The sequence below is a fragment of the Trichosurus vulpecula genome, chromosome 1 (assembly GCF_011100635.1).
Source record: "Trichosurus vulpecula isolate mTriVul1 chromosome 1, mTriVul1.pri, whole genome shotgun sequence".
Taxonomy (NCBI): Eukaryota; Metazoa; Chordata; class Mammalia; order Diprotodontia; family Phalangeridae; genus Trichosurus; species Trichosurus vulpecula.
This window is the reverse complement of record NC_050573.1, coordinates 99,758,784-99,769,103: the sequence shown is the minus strand read 5'-3', so window position 1 is coordinate 99,769,103 and position 10,320 is coordinate 99,758,784. Positions and strand designations below refer to the sequence as shown.

General features: G+C 39.5%; 1 pseudogene; it reads right to left on the bottom strand.

The window, feature by feature from the left end:
* Positions 1 to 6,389: 6,389 nt before the first annotated feature.
* LOC118834125 lies at positions 6,390 to 9,965 on the bottom strand (annotated as a pseudogene).
* Between the last annotated feature and the right edge of the window lie 355 nt (positions 9,966 to 10,320).

Below are 10,320 nucleotides of genomic sequence, written 5' to 3'. Positions count from 1 at the left end.
TCAGTTTCATGGAAACTTGATATGAATAATCTACTATCTTCTAGAGCATTTATATGGGATGTGATAGAGAACCTCTGGAGACTGATCAAATGTGATAATCATTGAAAATGGCAATGCATACAGGGACAAATGCTGTAGTCCAAGGGAGCTACCCCAAATTTCTGGGGGTTATGAAGTCCTAGGAAAGAAACTGAAAATTTTAGGGGCACAGGTGGCATTTCTATTAGTATTAATGACTAGATTTTTGTGGTATAGCTTAAAATATTAGAATGTTGGGTTATTGGCCAAGGATAGAGCACATCTAATGAGCGCATATTTGTGAAGAGCCTTGCAGCTCTTAATTTTGAAGTTTAATAGAGCTTTAAAGTAAAAATGGAAGAAAATTCTCTACGTCTGTTTCCTAAGTCAGATACAACACAGAGAACCAATTTACTGTCTGGGAACTAGTCCTGGTGCTTCCAAATATTTTCCTTGGTTAATTGCCTTACCACGATAACTCATGTGTACGTATGTATGTATCTATCTAGATATAGCTATATCTATAGATAGGTGTATCTATGGATACAGATATATCTATACCTATCTATAAATATGTAGATAAATAGATCCATCCATCCACAACGCACATATACCCACATGGCTTTAAAGCTTACAAGGTGCTTTGTTCACCACAGAGTTGTGATGTATGAAGTGCAAAATTTTTATTCCCAAACTCAAGAGAAAGGAGCTGGACCTTACTGAGAAAAAGTGAATGGCAAAGGTCACATGGTTACCAAATAGCAGAGCTGGGACTAGACCCCAGATCACTCTCATTCACCATGTTTCTGTATCACCATGCTCTTCCTCCAATACTGGGTTATAACTGGGTCAAACTCATGGACACAGAATATTTTACATTTCTACCACAGAGTTGTGAAGCATTCTCACCATGGAAACACATGTCTTTATTGGACAGGGACACAAGCCAGGCTGTGCTTTGGGTATTCACTATCCAACTTTTGTTTTTCTCATAAACATAAAAAGTAATATTCAAGGACTTTATTCTTGCAGAATTAGACACCCACACCAAGAGACGTCATTCCTGGCATTTATTTGTGTGCCAATAAATCTTGAAAACAATTAATATCTAATTACTTTGCTGAAGGTATCTCATTAAACATCATTTAAAATATCTAGGTCTTTTTTATCTTTGATTTATAATTAGGTATAGTTATTGTTTAATCTCAGTAGACTTTGTGGCAATCCAACTGAACTTGATTTAGAGAACTGGATTTATCATAATAGAGTAGCTAAGGGAGCGGTTAATTGGTTTAGACTGGATTTTTCAGGTGCCATCTTGTATAGCCCTCTCCCTCAAGGCAGGGTTATACTTGGAGTCTTTAAAGCTGATGGTTAAAATTGATCCTAGAGTCCAGAGCAAAAAATAAAGATGTTAACCTGCACTTATAACTTGCCTTCTCTACATAACCCCATGAGGTAGATAGTATAGCTTCACAGCATCCATATTTTACAAATGAAGGAACTGAAATTCAGAGGGTAGAAGTAACTTGCTTACAATCACCCAACTAGTAAGTGACATTGCCAGGATTTGTACCTAACTTTATCTCCTGATTCTAAGCCCAGAATGCACCTGGTCATATTTTTCTATCTCTTCAGCCAATGGAGGTGGTCATGTTAGTCTCCAGGTTTATGGATGAGGAAAGGGGAGTAAGTTTGGCTGGTGCTGTGGAGGGGAAGGAACCAAGCTACTATAATGAAGTACAAAATTTTTATTCCTAAAACAAAGAGAAAGGAGCTGGACCTTACTGAGAAAAAGTGAGTGGCAAAAGTCACATAGTTACCAAATAGCAGAGCTGGGACTGGATCGCAGATCACTCTCATTATCTGTCCACTTGCTATGTTTCTATATCACCATGCTCTTCCTCCAATACTGGGCTATAACTGGGTCAAACTCATGGACATAGAGCATTTTACACTTCTGCCATGGAATTGTGAATGAGAACTTAATGGGAGAAAGTATAGGAGAGGAAAACAGCACAGTAATTGAGTGCTAAAACAGAATTGAAGTTCCTCTGTCCCTTTGTCTCTCTGTCTCTGTCTCTCTGTCTCTCTCTCTGTCTCTCTGTCTCTCTCTCTTTCTCCTCTCTTCTCTTTCCTCTCTCTGTTTCTCTCATTTCTCTCTTTCTCATGTCTATCTCTAATCTATCATCTGTATTTACATTTACACCTACACTTAGAACTAGATCTATATCTGTATCCATATCTATAGCCAGACCTACAGATACAAGTATATACACTCATAATCTGCAAACCTGCACACTCCTCCACATCATCACCAAGAATGAATTGTCTCTCCCCCTCTCCCTATTCTTGTTATCAGGTCTGCTTTGGGAAGATTAAGAGAGTGTGTCCTCACCTTTCCTACTATTTAGCACCCCATAACCCTTGAGATCTTTTGCAGTTGGCTAATAGGACACTCTCAATAAGATTTAACTCCTAAAGAAAGCGTAGACATGGTTTCTTGATTTACTGGTATCATTTTCTTTCTTCAAACTATACATATACATGGGGATAAATGCTTACTCTCTTCCATTCCCGTATATGTGTGTGTGTGTGTGTGTGTGTGTGTATACACATACATAAATACCTATTATGTTGATCTTTCTTTTTAACATTGCCTTCATTTCCAAAAATATTCCCCCAACACCTATAACAATGAATAAAAAAGGAAGAGGAAAAAGAAAAAAAATAGTCTTACAAAACTAACCAATACATCAAATGAGTCCCACCATTATAAGTCCTCCCTCCCAATAAAGAGAAGTTATATCTTCTCACCTTAAAAGGACTACTTATAGAGTAAACAAAACTAAAATGAACAGAGGTGGTTTGGGTGAAATTTGTGTCAATTGTAAACATGCAAATATGTACAGATAGCTGTTATAAAATGAGAATTTACCTTTTCATGCTGAGCCTCTGTCACACACACAAACATATACTCCAACAGTGAAAGATTTCATTAGATTGTTTCTCATCAAAATACAAGTTCCACCAAGAGCATTGGATTTGAAATCAGAGGATTGACTTTGAATATTGTTTAATCCCTGTGTGACTCAGTTTCTTCCTATGTTAACAAACCTTTTTAGGCAGGGAGTTGAAACCAAGTCTAGTCAGATGGCATATGACTTCAATGAGACTCTCATGCCACATACATAAGAAATTGCAAAATCATATCATTTCTACCTCCACAACGTTTCTCACACCAATCTCCTCATTTCTCACCACTATAGTTGAGGTCCTGTTCTCTTCACCCAATCTCCCATGTTTTGGGGTGGTACGATAGATAAAGATCTGGGTCTGGAGTCAGGTATACCTGAATTTAAATCCAGCCTCACTTACTAGCAGTGTGACCCTGGGCAACCTGCCTGCCTCAGTTTCCTTATCTGTAAAGTAGATAAGTTCCCTTATCTGTAAAAATTGGTAAAATAGTACCTACCTCCCAGGATTGTTGTGAGGATCAAAAAAGATAATATTTATAATGTGCTTAGTATAGCATTGACACATAATCGGTGTTTAATTAATGCTTATTCTCTTTACTTCATCTGAATAGCTGGGGGTGAGGTTTTTCTCCCCACCCCAACCCCCAGGGGGTGTGGGTGGTTTGGGAAGATGGCAAAGTTTAAAGAGTCAGAAACATAGCTGAGAGAGGAATGAAGACTTGCCTGGGCCCTTTCTCAAAATCAAGGTTGCAGGAGGAATTCACCAATGTGACACAGGGCCTCAGGGGTTAGAGGGATATTCCGGGGTGAGAGTTCTTCTAAGGTGAAAAGGCAGCTGAGCCATGATAGAAAAGTCTGAGAGACAGAGGTGGATCTGATAGAGGAATGATGTTTTGAACATTATGCTTCTTAGCATACTCTAGGATAGAATTAGTATCAGACTACACCACACTATGGAATCACAGAGAACTTGTATAGGATATAGAATTCCTCTCCTTTTTGCAGCTCCCTTATTTTTCTTCCATTGGAATGTAAGCTACTTGAAGACAGGGACTATCTCTTTGCTTGTATGTATGCACACACACACACATATGAAAGTCATATATATATATATACACACACATATATATGACTTTTTTGTTTCTTTTCTTTTTGCATATATATATGTCTTTTTGCTTCTATAAATATAAATAGATGACTATCTTCCATTTTGCTTTTATATATAAATGACTCACTTTTTGCTTATATATGTATATGAATATATGACTTTCTTTTTGCTTGTATATATATGACTTTGCGTACATATAAATATATGACTGTCTTTTTACTTGTGTATATGTAAATATATGACTATCTTTTTACATATATAGTCTTTTTGCTTGTATGTGTGTAGATATATATATATACACACACATATGTCTACACACGTACACATATGTCTAGTGCTTAGTATAGTTCTTGGCACACAGTAAGCACTTAATAAATGCTTACTGACTTGAATTAGATGGCTTCAGAGGTCCCTCTTCCAGCTCTTTGATTCTATGATTATACTCCGACTTAAATGCTTACACATGTATCCAGACTAATTTCGTGTCATGTTCTGATGTTCCTTTCATGGCAATTTATCATCTTGAAGTGTCTTAGAACACTTAATTGGGATTTCTTCTTCATCCCAGTCACCTTCTACCTTCCAGTCTACTTACTTACGTGTAACATAGGCTGCGATTGACTTTGTTTTCTGGTGGCAGCTTTCTAGTGGGGCTGTGAGTGCCCACAGTGGTAAATCAAGGGAGCTTCTGCTCTTCGCTAGGGGAGTTCCAGCATTTCAGAATCTTGTGGTGCCTTGTGCTTCGACATAGGGATTGCATCAGGCAGGTGCAGACTTGGAAAAGAAAAGAAAGAATACATGATTTATATGAGAAATGGAATTGAGAAATGGGGGCTGCACAGAAGGAGGATTTAGATGTGTTTCTGAATACCAATGAGTAGAGTTACATTGCATCATGCTGGTGTCAGAGGCCCTGATCCACTGACCAGGACATGCTGAGGCTGCAGCCACACCTTAAATCTGGCTGCCAAAAGGATTGACTCCACGTGGAGGGAGTGGGCAGCCCAGAGCTGAAGTTCAGGTGAATACACCCTGCTGGGGTTATATTAGCTCTCCCTGCTGGGTACTGAGAACATGCTGAGAGTGGAGAGGGGGATGATTGACAGTTTTCTCAATCCATCAATTCATGGGCTAAACGATAGTTTCCCTGTCCTTATGTAAGTGGAATCCTCCCTGTGGGGTTTCTTCTCTGTCATCTCAGGAATATAGGAGATGGCATCTATTTATTTATGAATAATTAGAAGCATTCTATTACTTAACTTCCTCTAATTGTTGCCATTGTTCCTTTAATATTAATTTAATGCTTTTGGTTGGATTGGTGTCTTTTATATGGCCTAAAACTAAAACACATGTTATAAAGATGGGGGTTTGAGCTGTGATGCCTGTTGCCCAAAGCAGATCACACTGTGTCTGGGTGTAGGTCTCTCCAAACTTCACTAGGCTATTCATCAGACATACAGGCATTGCCAGGCCTGTATCTGAAGCCCTCCTACCTGGACGTAACTGACCAAGCTTGTGATTTTCTGTAATAGCCTTTGAGAACCTATGGCTACCCAGCATCATAGGTTTAAAGCTAGATAGGACCAATCCTTTATTTTACAGATGAAGAAACCCAGAGGGATTAAATTACTTGCCCAAGAAGCTCTAAAGCCACAGTTTTTAGAGATTTCCAGGGGCCCAGTACAACATGTTTACATGTTATTTTTTACCCTTGCTGCTCCTCAATTTATTTTAAACTCGTTGAGGGCAGCATTATGGAGGTTTTCATCTTTGTATTTCCAGTTCTTATCAGTGTCCAGTACATTGTAAGCACTTAGTGGATATTTGTTCAGTGAACTGAAATTTTCATGATGCATATAAGATAATCCAGAATTCCCTCTCCTTTTGCTGCCTTATGTATTCCTTGCTGTTGTATTCTTGGGAATTGACACCAAGACTTCAATTTCCACCAATACATCAAGTCTATTATAGTCAGCATTATCATTTCCAAAGTATAAGATATGAACGTAAATCTGCCTCTCTACTATTTCAATCCCTGCCTTAATTGATGCTTTTCTCCCCCCTGGAGCCAAGCACAGTAGAAATCCTCCTTCACAAGATACCAGTTCAAAAACTTCAAGACAATTATCCCACCCATTCGATCAAAGAAACATTTTTTAGGATATTTTAACATTTTTATTAAGAGCTTCTTGGAAAATAAGGATTATCAGCCCTTGCACAAGCCCAAACACTGTTATTTTGTTGTAAGGATATGTTGGAAATATCCAATGGTGAAGCAGTAGATTCTATAGCTGGTGCTCCAACACACCACCTTGCAACCCACAGTCAAAGGTATCAGGATTATCCTGAAAGTAGAGATCAAAGAAGCCTTTACATGTCTTCACATCAGTGAGGAGAATTTTGACTGTGGGGTCCTTCTTCAGGGTGGGGACTCACAGCTTCAGAGCAGGAGTGTGGTCCATGCAATCAGCTATCTCATATGATTCCAACCATTCGAACCAGGGCCAGATGAGGTAATCAATCATAGATTCAGAGTTTCCACCAAGAAAAGTTATTTTCTGCTGGGTAAGAACCTCCTCCAGTTTGCTGAATTCCTTCCAGAGTTCTGCTTTCTGAATGGTACAGTCTTCCCCATTTGGTGCTACTATTCTTTGGACAAAGAGAGTGTCTTACAAAGCAACTCCAAAATCATCTTTTGTAAAACTTTCTCATATGGAAACAGCTTCTTTCCTGGATAAACTTCATCCAGGTATGCACAAGTGATGGAAGATTCGTGTATCAGCTGATTGGTCTCCAGAACTGGTACTCGACCAAGGGAGTGTTTCTTAAAGAGCCTCTCAGGCTTGTTTTTAAAGTTAATATTAATGGTCTCATGCTTGAGGTCAAGGCAAGGATGAGCTGGTTCTCGGTGAAGGCGTAGAATCTCATGCTGCATATCGGCTGACTTACAGCTGAACCGGCCTGGGCTGAGTGCTGCTTTTTCCTAGGCTCTGGACTGAATTGCCAGATATTGAGTCTCCCGGTGCCTGTAGCGGGTTCTCAGGCCTGCTGCTGTTGCGAGTGAAACATTTATTAGGTATTCATTATATTCAAGGCCTCCTGCGCGAGGTTCTGATGGATCCAAGAAGACAAAATCCGAACGGTGTATGCTCTCAAGGAGCTTGTACATCTCCCTCCACCTCCACTGCTGGTCTCCTCACCAAGCTAAATAGCTATTTTGTTTCAACCACTCCTGACACAGCCTGATTTGTAATCCATTCATCATCCTAAGCTTATTAAAATTCTCCAACGACAGGTCTGTGGGATCCTTTCTCTGAAGTTTGGTTGATATTCTTTATGAATTACTGTAGTAAAATAATAATAGTGATGATAGGTTCCAAGTGGCATAGGCCTCTCCAAACTTCACTAGACACATAGGCATTGCCAGGCCTATAACTGAGGCCCTCCTACCTGGAAGAAACTCACCAAACTTGGGATTTTCTGTAATAACCTTTGAGAACCCATGGCTACCCAGCATCATAGGTACAAATACGACCATAGGGGTCATCTAGTCCAATCCTTTATTTTACAGATGAAGAAGCCTAGAGGGATTAAATTACTTGCCCAAGGGGATACCAATATTAAGTAACAGAACCAGAATTTAGTTGGACTGGATGTTTAAGTCAAATCTAGATCCTCTCATTTAAATCTCATGTTCCTTCTAGACTACTACATTTCTTGAGCATCATGACCAGGCATGGAGGAAGACTTTAGGGAAAATGAAGACTACACATGTGAATAGATTGGAGGACAATACAAGACAAGTCCTATATAATCAGAACCCAGATTTCCTGGTTTAGCCTTGGAGTGATGTAGAAGCTTGGAAGGGCCCTTGTCTAACTAAAAGGGATTGTAGTTAACACCACTCTCCCCCTTCCTATGGCTCACTATTGTAAGGTAGGACAGAAGCATCTAGGGAAGGTCAGGCTACAGCAAAAGGAATTTCCAAACTGGGGGAAGGAATCTGGAGCTATGGAAATTATGGAAACTAGCAGAAAGAGAAACCCAGCAGGGACCAGGTCTGAAAAGAATAATCAACTCAACAAGATGAGATGAGCAAAGGAAGGACCAGAATAGAAGAGGCAAGAGATAGGAACCATCCATAACCATAAATCGTGGTCCATCATGATAGAGGAAGTTATCACATGACTGTCCTCTTGTTATTGAAGAGATAGGGTGTGTAGGCTCCCTCTTCTTTAATGCAATGGATTGTGTTAGACTTAGAGTTGGGAAGACCTGAGTTGGGATCCTGTTGCTGTTTTCAGTCATTTTTTAGTCACGTCCAACTCTTTGTGACCCCATTTGGGTTATTTTTTTGGGCAAAGTTACTGGAGCAGTTTGCCATTTCCTCCTCCAGCTCATTTTATAGATGAGGAACTGAGGCAAACAGGGTTAAATGACTTGCTCGGAGTCACACAGCTTAGTAAATATCTGAAACCAGATTTAACTCAGAAAAACGAGTCTTCCTGACTCCAGACCCAGAACTCTATCCCCTGAACCACCTAGTTGGCCGACAGACACTAACTAGACCTTGGGCAAACTTTTTAGCATTAGCTTCCTCATTTGTAAAGAAAAGATAATAATAGCACCTCCCCTACAAATTGTTGTGAGGATCGAATAAGATAACATAGGTAAGAGACCTTTGCAAACCTTAAGGTATGATATAAATGCTACTATGATAAGGCAACATCATGCTGAAACAACCCAGGAATAGTCAATAATTTATACGGAGTGTGTAGAGCCCCTGAATATGAGCTACTGAATTGTGTTTCACCAGACAGAGCAAAGTTTCTAAGTGTATTGGCTTTGGTCCTAGGAGGTGTTTGTCTCTTATAATGGACGGATCACTGGTGCCACCAGATAGCACTGGGGGCTGATACCGAGTGCTGCAAACTACTTCCTTTTCAGCTTTAATACTGATAGAACAGCCGGGCAGGGAAAAAAACAGGGAATTTTAAAATATTTAAGCCAAATGTTTAATTTTTAAGCATCAAGGTTCTTTATATAACTTTAGCTTGGCTTCAAGGCGGGTAGAAACTTTTAGGATCCTTAGTGAACTGTCTTCTGTTTCTGTGAATGCTAATGAGCAATGCTAACCTTGGAAATGGCTCATTTTTCCAGGAAAAAGGTTGGAGAAAAGCATTTTTCCCCCAAATTAATTTATGGTTACTATGATAATGAGTCAATATTTCTTAAGCACCTACTATGTGCCAGGCACTGCACTAGGCAGTGGAGATATGACTAAAATGGAAGTCTCTGTCCTCAAATGACTTACATTTTATTGAGAAAAAATATGTACATATAGAAATATTTAGAAATATGCAAAATAAATATGAGATAATTTAAATTTTTATGTGGGAGAAGCAATAGCAGCTGGGGGTAGGGTGGGGATCAGGACAAACTTCATTATAGAAGGTGGTGCTGGGCTTTGAAGGAAACTAGAGATTCAAAGAGATGGAGGTGAAGAGAGTAAATTCCAGATATAGGAGACAGTCTGTGAAAAGACATAGAGACAGGCAATGGAGTATCATGCATACACAATAATAAGTCCAGTTTGGCTTGACTGTGTACTGCATGATGCAGATTGATATATAAAAAGGCTGAAAAGGGAGGTTGGAGCCAAGTTGTGGAGAGCTTTAAATGCCAAACAGAAAAGTTTTTATATGATCTTTGAGGTAATAGGTAACCATGGGATTTTACTGAGCAGTGAAGTAGCATGTGTGAGGAAAATCACTGATCTGCTGTCTGAGAGCCAGCCAGAAGAAGGCCATCTCCAGAACACTGGCCACCAGGTGATGGCTTCTTTGGCCGTTGTGACCCATGAAAGAGGAACAAATGCAGAATGTCCCTCATCCCTTCTTTGGCTTGCTGCAATGGCAGAATTGGAATAGAACAAAGTGGGGTAGAGGTTGCTAGGGACAATATGGATTTTAGATTGTCTACAAACTGTAGGTACTCTACCTGTGAGCTCTTCATTCAATAGGCAACAGTTTGGTACAGTACCAGAAGGACTAAAGCACATCAGTGTTGACATTCTTGATATAATTGAAAAATAAGATATAGAGAAGTTGTAGTTAAACAGAAGGATAGTTCACAGGCTCCACTTAAAGAGCCTGTGCCCAAAGGTGTTCAGAAACATAACTTTATTGACAGTCACTAATCTTGTCTTAAAAGGTC